We start from the raw sequence: 16,092 nt of genomic DNA on the forward strand, positions 1-16,092 counted from the left end.
TTTTTTTTTAACTTTGTAACTTTGGTTCATATTGAAATAAACAGGATTGGATCGAACATTGTCCCCTCCCGTATGCACTACTTTTTTTTTTTAATTGTACAAGGCAATATACAAAGCCGCAAGAGAGAAAAAAAAGACATAATTAAAGAAAAAAAAGACATAATTAACATGTAATATAATTATTATTGAGTTGTTCAGAAGATCCAGTATGTGTATCGATTTTGTCAGAATACTTGAGGATTGATTTTTTTGTCTTGCTTTTTCTGTTTCATATAAAAAAAAAGTGTATTATTATTTTGATGATGATTAGTAGCAGTTTGTATTTACGTCCATATAGGAAGGTTTCGTTCATACTTGGGTTATTTTTGTAAATTGAATTATCTGTTCTATACATTTTTCAAATTCTATACATTCCTATTATTTTTATTATTATTATTATTATTATTATTATTGTTGTTGTGTTAAAGTTGCAGCCTTGTTTATCTAAATGGCAATGGATTTTTGAACTATGTCTATTGTAGTTTATTTTGTGCTTAGAATTGACATTCCTCTTCTTCTTTCTCTTTTTCTTCATTCTTCCACGTTTTGGGCCTTTCTCAGTATCAAGAACGCGCAGTCCGGCCTCGTGAACTGGACAAGGACGGTCTTCCTAAGAAGGTACTTCCTATCTATGAATTGTAATTGGAACTTGTGAACTGACGTATTTGCTTAAAATGATAAACAGAGTGGGGGTGGCGGGGGGGGGGGGGGTTGTGCTCCATGACAAACACGAGTCCTCTCCTTCGCCATTTCGACCTGATGCACCCTTGGTTTAAGCTAGCACACAAGAACAACAACCCGGGTATCCTGTGTACTCTTGATTTACGATGACTTTTAGTTGTGACAGTACTGATGATGGGTGACTGTGTCGGAATTCCAAATGTGTCAGATTCAAACCCCCCCACACCCCCTACAAGTATTATTTGGCTCTGTGGTTTATTCCACTCAAAATGTGGCGAGGGGCTACTTGGATTCTTTCCAGTCCCCGCACGTGTAAATGTCACGTATTTATGAACTGCCCCAGAGGACGCTTGCTCCTTCTGCCTTCCTTGTTTTTCACTCAGGGCCTCGCCATCACCTTGATGAAATAAACACCCCCTGTTAAACGCATCCCTGGCCCCCCTAATGAGGAAGGGGGGGGGGGGTGAAACAATGTGGTGAGATGATTCCGTCAAGCAGGTGACAAGTTGCCCCCCTCCCCCGCGCCCACCCCACCCCCCAGCCCTACTCCACCACCAACCCATCTAACTTCCCCCCCTCCTCCCCCTCCGTCCTGTGCAGACCGGAGGTGTAAATATGCCAGCTCTGCCGTTTTCGTCAGCGCTTACACTCCCAGTTCAAACAATGTCTCCGGGAGATAACTGTGACAGCTCGGCAAAATTCGCAACAAAATCTCTGCAGCAACCAGGAATAGCTCTGATAAGCGCCTTCCACCACGCATGACAGTAAAAAGATGCTCTTGTTTTTTTGTTTTGTTTTGTTTTTTGGGGGTGGGGGTGGGGTGAAACTTGTGCCGCTTGCAGGTTTTTGTTTCTTCGCACGTGATGATGGAAAGTGTGTGAGAGAGGTTTTTCATGCACAATTTTTTCCCACATTTCAGCATATAAATGCTTTGGAACCTCTAAGGTTGAACGTAGTCCTTACAGGAAATACGGGCAAGTGGAATCACGCGTTATAAGGTTGAACGGTCACCGATGATCTCACACACACACACACACACACACACACACACACACACACACGACCATCCCCTAAAGAACATCATGTTTTGTTTTGCTCATATCTACATTGATATCATGCATTACAAAAACCTTCACCAAACTTTTTTTAAGCCCCGCCCAAGCCCTCAAAACTCACAGAGTTGGCGGCACCGGTGTAGCGAATTTGAGGCTGTCGGATCAGGAAGTAGCCATTTCTGCTCAGTGTGGACATCCATTTGAGTCGGTGGTCACTCACGTATGCCTTTTAAAGTTGTGTAGTTGCAGGCGCTGTGCGCGCGCCTGAGTAGGCATCAGTAGTCTTCGCTCTGCCCCTCATCCCTCGTATCTGACTGACTATGAATAATTGACCCCGTATTCCGGGCACTGGCTCATTACTTGGGGGAAGTGTCCACCCGGTTTTGTGAGGCTACCATCGCCCGCCCTCCCACTTCGGTTTCCTCCCTCCACCCGTCCTTCATCTTTAATGGCCTGCACTGTGATCCAGCCTCTCCAGCCGTGCGCGCTTCATCCGGCAGATCTGCTTGGCAGTAGGCAGGAACCGTCCGCTTGCCAGGAAGGACTTCTTTAAGGATTCTCTTGTGCATTGGATGATTTTTTTTTTTTTGGTGTGGTGGTGAGGTGAGGGGGGCAGGGGCTATCAAAGACGTGAAGGCGGGAGAGTGAAAAGTGATAAGTAGGGAAAGTTCACTGGTGGGGAGTTTGCAGACACTCGCCCCAACTAGAGGAACACGGATGTTAGGTTGAGGACATTTTTGATGTGGAAGTCCATCCATAAGAAACATTGCACCAGGCAGAGGAGTAACTAGAACGATCGGTAAAACGTCCGCTTCCTGACCTACCTGTCCATCTGCTAGCAGTGGTGCCCATTTGCTGTCTGCTGCTAACTGAAACAGCACCACCAACAAAAGCACGTAACCTGTCTCAGATGACATCCATCCAACCATCCTTCTCTCCTCCTTTTAGCACAAATCACAGTCAACTGTGGGGCTCATTTGAATTCTGTTGCTCGACAAAACAGCAACACCAACTCTAAGCTGTGTTCCGTGAACCATATCTTTCAATCCAAGACTATTGCTAACCAAAACTTACCAAACCGAAACCCCATGCCCATAAACCTATCTATCTATCTATCTATCTATCTATCTATCTATCTATCTATCTATCTATCTATCTATCTATCTATCTATCTATCTATCTATCTATCTATCTATCTATCTATCTATCTATCTATCTATCTATCTATCTATCTAGCTGGCTAGGTAGCCAGCTAGCTAGTTATCTAATCGTGAGGTAGCTAGTTAGCTGATTGTTTGTTATTTCATATCATGGTGGCTAGCGTAATGCTAACGTACAATGTTATGCTAAACTAGGCTATACTATCTTTAATTGCAAGTTTTGTCTAAAAATGACAGGAGTAAATCCAGATACAGTTCAGCTTTTCGTGTTTATTCTCCATTATGTCAAATATGTTGATCCAGCAATCCATCTATATCTACAATAAGATAAGCTAACCTATGCTATGCGATCCCAGTTTGTCTAAATTCGGCAGTGTTGACAGTAAATACACGGCTACTTTTGGTGTGATCGCGATACATAATACGCCATAAAATCGAGATTAAAACGTAACTTGATGGTGTTTTTTTGGACTGCAGGGACTCTGCTGTGCATGCCTTCCTGTGACAATTGAGCATAAGCATCCATCAATATCACATAATGGCTCCCGTCAAGAGTGGAAACACACGGAAAGAAGATGCCCCTCTTTATTAACTGTCATTATTCTCTGGGAATATATATGTGCAAATAAATGGCCGGCACCACACGGGGCACAAATGCGTCCCTCGGTGATGGTGGAGAAGTGTAGCGGGAGGCGAGACAAAGTGGGTGTGAGAGGAACGGGGCGAGAGGAGGGGTATGTTCAGCGGGTCTCCGGGATGAAAAATCATCCCGGGCGTAAATGCAGATATGGCCTCGGCCGCCCGTGTCAGTCGTCATTCGTCACTGTCGGCGAGGCCGCCTCTCATTAAGTGGCGCAGCTCCAGCCGCAACTTAATTTCCTTAAGAGGAGCAGACACCTGATTCAATTGTGAGCCCATTACGCACTTGTTTTGCGCCTCGCCCACAGGCCCTTCACGCGACCCGACAGGAATACACCGCGGCTATATTAAATGTGGCCGACATAATTCCCAGACACATGATTCATGTCTCGCCCACAGCGTCCATCGCTCACTGGACGGGGGCCCCGCCGCTCACGGGGTTTTGTGTCATCATCACCTTATTGGGCCTGCTTTTTCTCACCGTCATACTACGTAAGGGTGAATATTATGTGAATTTTGGGATGGGTACATTTCTGGAAAAGGTCCAGAAATTTGGGGGGAGGTCTGGAAATATTCCAAGTGGGACTCTTCAGCCGCAATATGTGAAAATCCACAATGTAGCGACATCGAGATTATTCCAGGTAACGAAAACCAATTAAATAACGAAAGCTATGTGTTGACTATTGACACGTCGGCCTTCAAAGTGTCCCTCGCCACTTGTTCCGTTGTTATAGTGTCACTACAGAGCGTCGGTTCTTGCCAAAAGCACTTTTGAAATCCACTCCCGACGCCGCTTGTCTCCTCTTTTGGAGGATCACACGGCGTAAGATGTTCTCCTTTCGTCTGTTTGACGGACGGTCTCCGTAGTTTAGCCTTCAGCCTCACCTGTCAGTCGAGCCGTTGCCGGTGGAGACGGCTCGCCGTCCATTTAATGGATCGCAAGCTCTAATTTTTCTGTCACAGCTTTTGTGAGGTTTGACGTCCAAAAGATTCGCGGGTTTGTTTATCAACCACTTTGGACAATGATCTTACTCCTTTTGAGTTCTAGGCTTCCCTTCCAATCAATTAAAATTAATTAAATTTATGACTGACAGTTATAAAAAAAAAAAGTACAAGTTCAAGAAAATGCAATTTCATATTTTTCATTTCTGAGTTTTTACTATGTGAAAAAAGACAATATAAATGAGCGGGGGAAAAAAACAAATACATTCCTGTTGTAATTTTTCCGTTTTTCATTTTCGGTGCCTTTCTAAACAGTTACCTTTATTAAAAATCACATTTTGAATAAGTGGGGAAAAAAACTTTTTTTTTTTTTTTTAAGAATACCTACAGTAAAAACAAATACAATTGTGTTGATTGTACATTTAATAGATGCCTTTTTAAACAGTCGTCACCACCCCACAAAATTAAACAAAATAAAACAATGACGAGTCAGGCTTTGTGGTCAATAAAATTAACAGTTTACAAAAATGTCAGTAAAATGGGGAAGACAATGACACAGTCGACATTTTTTTGTCATTGAGTTTGACAACAAGCTGTCGCAACAAGCTCCGACTTTTCCGACTTTCCCGTTCAATCTTTCAATTTTGGTCGTTTGACAGCTCTCTGGCTTGACTCCAACACAATCTTTCTGCCGCCTATTTTTTGTTACAATTTCCCAGCTTTTTCATCTCGTGCTATTTCCTCTACATTTTTTTTTTTAATCCATCTGTTCCGGCGGAGGAGTGCCCCCCACTCCCCCTCGCCCAACTAGCACCACCCCACCCCAGCTCGTCCTCTCCCTCTCCAGGAGCATCAAAAGCAGGAGGACCCACACAGGGCGTTTGAAGAGCCCACCGAGGCTCCCCGATGGGTGGTGTAGCGGCAGATGCTGGAAAGCGCGGCAGCTCCATCGAGGCGGGAGCAGCAGCCTTCTCATCTGCTTTTGTAGCTTCGGCGTCTCCGGAAGCCAATGCGTCGACTCTGTTGTCGCGTGTCGGATTTGGGAGCTTTGCGGAATCTCCCACTTCCTGCTTTTCGGTTTTCGCGATCATCGCGGTTGCAGCTGCGGTCGCCGTGCTGACTCGGTCGCCTTTAGCTCCACGGCTGTGTGACTCCACACCTGCTAGCCGTGTCACGACCTTTTTGGCCTCCATTAAATACTATTTAGTTTCACTAAAAATATGCATCTTCTGGTAGTTATTATTAATATAATAGTGTAAACATTAAAGATGAAAAGATGGGTAGAAATTCAACCCGAACTTTTCAATTGGTGCCATGACCCGGATACTTAAATCTTCATTCAAGCCAGCCATGTTGGACAGTTGTACACTTACGACTTTGTGGGAACAGTTTAAAGAAGACCTTTTTCTGCTGCCGGTGCACGAGGAAAGGCCCATGCGCCAATATTTTAGTTCACCTCACTTGAATGATGATCATGCATGATCTTGTATGACAACAATTTCAACAAGTCAAAAAAAATGCCAACGTATATTGAATGGAGTCCCTCAGGGAATTGTAATACAGTATATCCATTCAAATCTCTTGCATCAAAGATGTTTTTCTGGATAAAAGAACATTTGTTAGAAGAATTTTCTTCCGCTTTCACTTCCCGTAGGAATCTTGATCATCTCTCCAAAATAACAAACAGGCAGAAAGAATATTGAGTGGAGTCTCACAGGGCAGTGTGCTGGATCTATTCATTTTTTGGAAAGGCTTTTGAACCCTCCATGTTGCTCATCGCAATAACATCCTGTTGAGGTACAAACGGCTTTGCAGAAAGTGCACAAGGTTCGCACAAGTTATGGACAACTTTACTGTCACACTGAAGTTTTGCAGAAACTGGGCATGGGCTGGTTCCCAGTTTCAAGTTTCAAGTATCAGATGATAGTTTTAAGAAGTCACTGTTTCAAAAGTGCTGAAACTTAAATGTTTATTTTTCGACACTTGTAATATGGTGTCATGAAACTGCAATATTTCTTCTCATGGTTATCATACCTTCAGAATCTGAAAGCCTACTGACCCATGTCGAGTGGAACCACATCGTTTTCTTACATTTTCACTTCCTGTCGGCGGAGTCTTCATGTGTCTCAAAACTTTTAAAATGATGGTGATGCTCGCCGCCATCCAAAGTAACAACAATCAGTCAGAATAATTTGTGTGGCGTTCCTCAGGGGAATATACTTGATCCATTTGTTTTGTACAAAGATAGAACTCTGTTTCTCCCATTTGAGTTTCCCTGAATGTCATAAAACCTGTGACAGCGGACCGTACCATCTTCTTCTCGCCTGCGGTTATGACTTAGTTGGGTAGTTTGACTTTCTTTTAGCTTCATTGACTTCACTTTGAACTTGTATGACAGTTCCAAGTGTTCAAATGTTGCTTGAACTGCTTTTGGTTTTATGATCGTGACAGACTTCATCCCAGGACAGATTAATTAACTTTGTATTATTTCCAATGAAGGCGGGTGATATTGCTTCGGAGGTTCTGCTGTAGTTGAGCGTTTCCCTTTTATCGTTACCGCTAGGTTTGCTTTTATAATTCAGCATTACAGCTCCACTATCATATTTCATTAAACAACTATTTAAAATGCAAAAATCTTAATATTGTAGGTTTGTGTGCACACGTGTGTGGGTGTGTGTGTGTGTGTGTGTGTGTGTGTGTGTGTGTGTGTGTGTGTGTGTGTGTGTGGGCCGCCTGTTCGATCCCCCCTCGCGCCATCATCCAAAAGGGACCCCAATGAAAGTCTCTACACATGTAATCCTTGTCAATGAATTTAGGCTTTTTTTTTTTTTTTTTTTTACATTATTAATGAATATTTCAGTAGTTATTGCAGCGAGTTTCTCATGTGCCTCCTCACTGCTCCCAACGCTCATAAGCGAAGCGCTCGTCTAATGATTTAATTAATAGCATTGTGTCCGCACATGAAACGCTTCTATTTAATCAGCAAAATGGAGGGAAGTGAGATCAGGGAGGAAGGAGGGTGGGAGGGGCTTGACTGTCATCGCTTTCCTCGCTAAGCCACTAGTAAGCCCTGGGACGGCTGCATTTAATTGAGACTTAATAAATAAATGTGGTTAGAGTAATCCCTGGATCCTGCCCCTCAGAGCTGTGGTTTTGTGTGTGTGTGTGTGTGTGTGTGTGTGTGTGTGTGTGTGTGTGTGTGTGTGTGTGTGTGTGTGTGTGTGGCGTATTAGATAATGGTTTATTTACACAAGTCATCACAACTCGCAACTATTGCAAGACAGTTTATTCTGGCGCTATATATCGCATAATACTTCTTTTTTTTAAGATTTGATGGAGGGTCCTTGGAAGCTCTATTTCCAAAGCAAAACCTCAAAATGATCAAATATTGACGCCACGCCCGAATGATGCCCAAAATGGTGACTTCAAACTAAAATGGCAGACTCCTTGTTCAGTTCTGGGCTTGGGTCCTTGAGGTTTTTTTCTTTTTTTTTTTTTTTTTGGTGGTGGTGGTGGGGGGTCAGTTTCAGGCTTTTATTCAAATATTGATTCGGAATATTTTTACCATATTGGGGTGATTTTAGGCCACGAATACTTGGACATCACTAATGGACAATCAGCTCTAAAACTACGATCGATACAATTATTATGTTTTAAATCAGTGGTCCCCAAAGTATGGCCCGCGGGCCCGATGCGGCCCACCTTCACATTTCACCGGCCCCCTGAACAATACCAGATCATTTTTTCAGTCTGGCCACATGATTGAGACTTGTACATGCATAGAATGTAAGATTTTTCCTGTCAAGATCCCGGAAAAGGTTAATATTTGGTTATGTGTGGCTTTATGGAAAACAATAAATGTTTACGTTTGGACACATTTGCCATAGTTACACTTTTTGTTCAAAATTGACAATTTTCGCTGAATCCCCTTGAAAACTGTCAACAAATAAAATAAAATGACCTAGATGGGGCTCATCATTTCCCCTTCACTCTATGTGTAGCGCTACATCTCCAGTCAAGTGCCGTCTTTGAAATCCACTTAAACACACACGCTCAGGCTCACATTAAGCTGAATGAAAAGAGTTTAGAGTGTGTTTAGCTAAGTCGGGGCAGCCCGCCGTCCGTCGGCCATCATTTATTGATGATGGCCTTTTGGAAAACGTGCCGTCAAGAAAAAAAAAAAGAGAGACAGAAGGAGAAAAAGAAGACGACGCCTAATGAAATGATCAACGTTGCTGAATTAATGATGAATGGGAATAAGAAAAGGCAGGGGCTCTCTCCGCGGAGTCAAGAGTGGAGTGCTGCCTCATTAGCCATGCAGTCTCATCACGTCCTCTTCTGGACGAGATGCCCACATTGGCGGGCGGGGGCAAAAGAGATATCCAAGATCTGCCGTTGGATCCCATTTAAAAAAAAAAAAAAACACCTTGATCTTTTATCTCCTTTTCCTGCCTGCGACTTCAGACGACGTGCCTCATTTATCACATCACTTTTTTGTTTTTGCACTTTTGCACCAAGTTTAGACGAAAGACACCTCGACCCGATCGCCACTTTCTCTATTTCCCCGCCCCCCCTTCCTTGCTTCCTTTTTTCCTTGCGTCTCTGCGGATAGCGTGAGCGACTCCTGCTCATGCAAATGATGAGAACGGAGCTCCCGGTTTCGTCGTCGGGGTCTCATTAGGCAGAGGCCAGACGCTGAATATTCTTCGGCCAAGGAAAATATCTGGAGCGTCGAAACTGCGCTCCCGCACCTGATTAAAGCTGACCGCTCCTTTCTGGCCACTGGAACTATTACTATGTCGCCGTCTTCTGCCTCCTGTTCTGCTGATGATCGCGCCAGAGCCAAATAAATAAGTAGAGCTGCAGTGTTGTCGGATGCGCTGCTTCCAATAAGACATTTTCACTTGCAATGGGAATTTTGAAGCACGTCCAATTAAAGTTAAGATGCCGCTTGAAAAAGAGCATTATTATTTTAGAGCCCAACTGATACTGTTTTATTATTATTATTTTTAAGGCTGATGCTGATTCCGATATTTGGCAGAGTAAAGAAATTGATGAATTAACATTCACTGCCATGAGCAAATTTACACTCGTCAACTCCGTTTCTTCAAAGGGGATGATCGGGCGAGCGCCTAATACGGCGCCAACGTAAATTTCAAACTTTACCGGCGCACAACCACAAGTATATAGCGCTGATATGCCTTCTTTTATTTGGTAGATTCAGTGTGTGTAAAATGCGTGATCGTCAAACACAATATTTTGTGGGTCTTGATCATGTCAAAATGCTCTAAAATGGCTGACGGTGAATGGGAAAAAAAATCATTCAAAATCAACCAGCTTGCTGTTTGTAAAGTGCATTTGTGACATCATCGTAGCGCAGGAAGAATTAAAATCATTCAACATTAATACGGCTACTGGCCCAAAACTTCAGAAACACTTAAAAAGTCACGTTTTTGCCGCACCGAAATCCCACTCGTCTTTATCTGGGATTTCTATGACATTTTCTTCCTTTTGTATCCAGAAGAATTTCTTCTTTTATGACATTTTGCTGTAAGGATATAAATGATCGTGTTTCACTCACGTGGCGAATGCCCTGGCGGAGGTTTCCTTTCAGCATTTCAAACGACTCCTCTCGTGACTCGGGAAATGGACGACACACCACGCGGGAGTCAGCAAACGCAACGCCGAGTCCCCTTGACGTGATAATCCGATCTGAAAGGAGGATTCAATTATTTAATGGTGACACGACCGAGTGTCATGAAAGCAAATTGTCAAGCGTGGTCACAGGTGCCCGTCGGACCCCCGAACCGGCCCCTCCGCCCTCCCTTTTTCCTTTCCCCCTGTTCTGAATTGATCCTCATCCAAATTAGGTGCGTCCTCCGAGGGCTCCGTCAATACCATTGACTCCTTTTATGAGGGTCATCAAACAACCATTAGCGGGGGGTGAAGGGAGAGGCTGCCCAGGGTGACTGATGAGCCGAGGAGGGGGGCACATCTGAGGTGGCAGGGGGTCGGAGAGGAGAGGTTAGTTATTGAGTGGCGAGGTCATTAGTTAAGCAAATCCAGGCTAATTTGCCGCGGAAGGCAGCGGCTTGCATCGAATTGTAAACGTTTCGCCACCGCGGTTTCTATAAGGAACACACGTTGGCTCTGTAAACAATTGCAGTGCAGCTCAGCTTCTGGTAAGCGGACGTCATGGCTTGCGATATGCTTTTGGCAGTCCGTGAACCAAATCCGAAAGATGCCATAGCAAATGCCGTTAGTGTTTTTTTGGGGGTTTTTTTTGTAGCCACGTAATTCACGCTGTTGCAGTCGCACTTGACTGCTTGGTTCATTTTTTAAAAAATGAAAAAAACCGAATCAAACTCTGGATGTTGTACATTCCACGAACAGAAGGAAAACTGTTGGCGTTAAACTTTCCTCAAAAACAATTCCACCTGTTGTCATTGCACATTCCTAAAAAGAAGACAAACGATACTGATGTGGCATTTTCCGAAAAAGCATGAAGTTGTACTTTGTGAAAAGAAGACACAACTATCGATGTCACACTTCCCCAGAATGCAGACCGTGAGTGGTGCACTTTCCCAAAAAAGGAGACATGCGATGGATGTTGCACAATCCTAAAAAGAAAACAAGCTCTTTTAATTTTTTTCTGAAAAGAAGCCAAACTATCGACACCGCATTAAAAAAAAAAAAATCTATGATTGTTGCACTTTCCCAAAAAGAAGAAAACAATTGAAATGTTCTAAAAAAGAAAAGATTGAACATGTTTATATTGTATTAATCAAGTCGCATTTTTCTGTTTTGTTATGTACTTATTTCAATATTTCAAACCCTGTCCTGTGACAAATTCCTTCCAGGGTTTTCAAATTTCAAATGAGCCCCCAATCGGTTGCGGCGATCCTCGGCAAAGCATTTTCACCAATGCGTGGACCTTTGGCCAAATTTGAATGGAAAGTCACTCATTTTGGTTTGAAGCAAGCGGATTTTGGCGAAGTCTCATTGCACGGAATGTCTCCCGTTTCTTGGAAGCTTCCTCGGCCCGCAAAACAGAGGCCTCAGGTTTGACAACTGTGTCTACTTGATCATCCCCATTGTAAGAGCACCACCCCCACTCCCAAAAAAAAAACAAAAAAACAACAAGCTACAAACAACAAAACGCCCATGAAACAAACGAAGAAGAAAAGAACCAAACAAAGCTGATATACCAACAATAGACAGACGAGAGAAAATGCCCTGGAGTATTCCCCACGGTAGCTCGCAGGTATTACCGAGCAACTCTTTTGAAAGGCAACGGCAACGCGGCGGGGGCGTAAACAACCCGTCAGACGCTTGTCAACCGTTCGCACTTTGTCAATTACGTCTCAGCCGCGCATCCCCGGCCTGATTAACATGCGGCGTTTTAAGTCTAATTGTTGCGGAAAAAAACGGTGTTTTATGTTGCCGCAGTGGTAATAGGCGACGATAGATGCATAAAATTAGCATACATTTCCCCGGACTCGGAGAATATGCCATCGTTGTGCCACAGAGAATTGCTCTAAGTTAGCGCAAGTTAATTTCATTATCTCCTCCTCCTCTTCCTCCATCTCCTCCTCCTCCTCGTTTAAAAGCCTCGCCACTTTGCAATAATTGCAAAACAGAATAAAAGATTAGCCCGGGACGGCATGACGGGCGTTAATAAAGTGTGATGGAATGTGAGCGTTCCAGAGCGGGAACCAATTACGGCAGCCAATCTCCGGCAGAAAGAGGGCGAGGGGCAGGGGTGGGGGGGTGCATTGATGGAACGGCCGGTTCAAACTCTGTGGCTGAGGGAACCAACCGGGAGCTAGCAGGCTAATTGTAGCGCGCTACAATTAGCCCGCTACAATTGAGGCCCCCTCTGCCCAAGTTAATTTAATTTAATTAATTTTCGGACATCTCGCAAATTTGCCACAAGCTGGCAGCAAACTTTTGTTTTTTTATCCTGTTTTTTTAAAGGTTTACACCAAGTACCACCTCAAGAAATAATATAATGACCAACATTAAAAGATAGTTGTACTGTCCTGTCGTTGGAAAAAAAAAAGTTGAAGCCACCGTAACTTTTCCCAGTTAGGACAGTCAGTGATTCTTTTACGTACCACTAGAGGGAGTCTGCATGCTACTTTTTAGGAATCGCTGGTCTCAATAAAACTCCTCATCTCACCTCAACATAGTTCCCTGGCACCAAATGAATATTTGAGCTGCTTTGGCCTGACCACAAAAGCGGAATTTGCGGTTGACCGTACAAGAATGAAAAAGCAAGTTTTTTGGGGGGGCATAAAATGTCAAGCAGCCCAAGGATGGAATGGAACGCATGTAAGTAGGTTAGAAAGGTAGAATCCGACACACACAAGCGTAGCGATGTAGCATCATCAAAAACAATGCGCCGGCTCCTTTGTCGTCAAACTCTTCAGAGCGTCATTGCATATTCATGGGGGTGTATTTAAGCCATTTCTGCTGGCATAAGCATGCAAGCGCAGCGGCTCGGCTGTCACTCCCCACGCCGTTCTTTGCCACTTGAACCTACCTTTGTAAAAAAAAAAAATTTGGGGAGCGGGCGGGGGGGGGGGGGTGCCTCGGCGAAGGTTCCACGATGGCTCGCGGGCCTCCGGATGCGTTCAACCGAATGATTTGCACTTACTGCGGGTCGGAGCAGCCGATATGGCGCCGCGCTGCGAGATATTGAAGGCATTCCTCTCTGGCAGTAAAGCGTCAAGCGCGCCGCTCGGAAATGGTGAGATGGGACGTTATAGGAAGTGAAAGATACACAAGCGGAAAGATTGACGCGGTGAATATTTGTGGCTGGCAACCAGTTCAGGGTGTCCCCAGCCTAATGCCCGCAGACAGCTTGGATAGGCCCCAGCACCCACCGCGACCCTTGTGAGGATAAAGCGGATCGGAAAATAAATGAATGAATACACATATACAGTACAGTGGTACCTTAGTACAGTTAACATAAAACAACAAAATAATATTACGCAACACATAACATACTAAAAGTCAACATGATGTTTGTTACTTCGTGTTGGGTAGCCCGAACACAAAAGTAACAAGTTGATCCTGTCATGTTTCGGTTTGTGACCAACAGGTGGCACTGTGGGGCTTTTCCCTGCAGCTGCTCACCTGTTGGTCGTTAGGTAATTAGTGGCTTTAAAAGGACTCCCAGTCCGAACACTCGTTGTCGGGTCGTTGTTGCTGGCCCTTTGCTGCTGCTGCTGTTGTGTTTGTTTGTTCTGTCATGTTTCTGTTACTATTATTTTTGAGCTTCTGCCATGGTTTTTGTTTGATACTTTGGATTCGTTTTGTTGTTAGGGCTTTGTTTAGGATTTAGTTCTCTGTGTTTTAATACAATTCTTCAAGTACACCCTGCTCCTCCCTCTTGCCTGCTTTTTGGGTTCCACCACCACCTCGCAAACGTGACGGATCCACCATGAACGTGCATTCTTGTGTGTGTGCGCGTGCGTGTTTGTCCAAGTAAATACAACGGTGCGGTCACGTCGGATTGGAAAAAAATACAACGGAAAGACAATATTTTCTTTTTTTTTTCCCCCCTTACGTGTGAGGGGTACGTACACCTAATGTGCTCCCTCCGTGCGCAGAGCCATTCGCAATTTACCATATCAGCCCCGCCATGAATTACCTTAATTAAAAACATCACCCGCAGCTCTGAGTATTGATCTCCGCCGCGTTAAATCAAAAGTAATGTTGGACAGTTAGCCAGGAAAACGATGGCTGATTAATCAAGTGCTGCTCAATCACGTTTTTTTTTTTTTTTTTTTTTTGAACGAAAAAATTTCCTTCCTTTTCCACACGTCTTACTTTCAAGCTCGACGATTTTGTATTTTTAATCATCCCCCTCCCTCAGCGCTTTATTTGATGTTTTGTAACTTTTTTCATGTGTTGCCAGTGGACCGCCCCCGTTGCAAAAAAGGAGACGCTTCCCTTCTCGGGGTGGCGAGGGCGCGTCTGAATATTTTGCCATTGATGAACGCCGCGCGCCCCCTTTGATAAATCTTCCTGCGCGGGGTCCTGAGTGATGTCATAATGGCGGAACGATGACCGACCTCGGGCAAAACATCCCCAAACCGCAGCAGTGGGAGCAAAGTTTTTTTTTTTTTTTTTTTTTTTTTTTTTTGGAGGGCCTTGGGGATTTCTTGGTGTGGAAGGCCTTCGGCATTGCCTGTGTTAAATATTACAGCGATGTTTACCCACTCTGGAAGTTGCGGGGCGTGCACCACCGGTGGGAGTTTGGAGGTGGGGCGGGGGGGGGGATGTTTATGGTCAAGCCGTGGCGTCTGTCAAGCTAGTTAAGTCGGGATATTTGATCACTTGTTGTTTTGACTGCCGTTTTCATTCGTGGCCAAGACTTCATAATGCATGAAGACATTACGTAGTGATGAAGAAGCTTGGCAGCCAAGTCGAGGAGCTCCGAGGCAACTTTTCCTGGGATTAAACTTAAAGAGAGTTTCACATTTTTTGCATGGGGGGAGGGAGGGGGGAGTAGGAAGTTGAACAGCATTGAGCACATTTGGCTAACTAGTACGCATTAGTCTAATTTTAAATTCACCTGAAAGCATTACCTTTCAAAATAAAAGTCTTACAGTTGCTTGAGCTTTTTTAAAAGACTCGAAGCAGAACAAAAAGAAAAATGGGCAGAAGAATCTCAGGCTCAACTTTGCTGTCCGAGACTTATGATGATTTTTCACTCGAGATTTCTCACTTCAAAATACTTCCGTGGGAATTTTATGGAGCAAACATGTGGCTAGCACACAGTCCATTCCTGCCTGGGAAGGTTAATATATTGTTTTTAGTCTCCGTCATATAGTTATCATTAATATAGTTCCCGAAATGAACTAACAAAAAAAACATTTAAAAATAATCTGGACACTTTACAAAGTCAGATTCAAATACTGCCGTATTTGTACAGTGCATCTTTGGCGTGTCATCTCCGAGCACAGAATAGGTTCGTCCCAGTTGGCATTCGCCAGAACATTCAGATTACCCATTCCGGTGGGCGGGTCAGACCAGTCTCGCTCACAGGACAAATTCAACTCAATCCAAGGTATATCCCACGTATCGTTTCAAAAGTCGCCCTTTTTTTGAGCGCTCGACGCGTTTCCTGTTTCAGGTGCTGCAGCGATCTAACGAAAGGTTACAAAGGAAAAGAGGGAAACTTGTGTCCTGGTTTCCCTACTCGATAATGATCACTTGAAAGTGTGTGTTTTTACCTCCCACCCCACCCCCACACCGCCCCTGCCCGCTCCCCCCCCGCTAACGGTGTGTGTGAGATGAAAGGTAGTTCCGGGGCTAGTGCACCGGCGCACATCTGACTGAGGCAGGTGTTAGAAATGTAGATGGCTGGCGGAGACTAAAGACAATACAAATTTGAAGTGAAACGCTACTGGCACACCTCCTCTGTTCTTAACGCGTCAAGCCCCGGGCCCATCCATTATTCATGCCATTGTGCGTTTCGTCGCCGAGGTGGAGGTGTCTGTTGCACTTAAAGAGGCGGGCGCCACCTCGCTTGGCAGACCGACGCGCGCAAACGAAATGGAAAA

General features: G+C 44.3%; 1 long non-coding RNA gene across 1 annotated transcript in view; it reads left to right on the top strand.

The window, feature by feature from the left end:
- The window catches only part of LOC109511528 (uncharacterized), a 118,739-nt gene that overhangs the window by 84,827 nt on the left and 17,820 nt on the right, over positions 1 to 16,092 (top strand). The window contains exon 4 of the long non-coding RNA XR_002167342.1: positions 601 to 657. This is a non-coding gene — a long non-coding RNA (uncharacterized LOC109511528). The remainder of the gene's footprint in view (positions 1 to 600; positions 658 to 16,092) is intronic.

The sequence above is a fragment of the Hippocampus comes genome, unplaced genomic scaffold, assembly GCF_001891065.2.
Source record: "Hippocampus comes isolate QL1 unplaced genomic scaffold, H_comes_QL1_v1.1 scaffold7, whole genome shotgun sequence".
Classification (NCBI taxonomy): domain Eukaryota; kingdom Metazoa; phylum Chordata; class Actinopteri; order Syngnathiformes; family Syngnathidae; genus Hippocampus; species Hippocampus comes.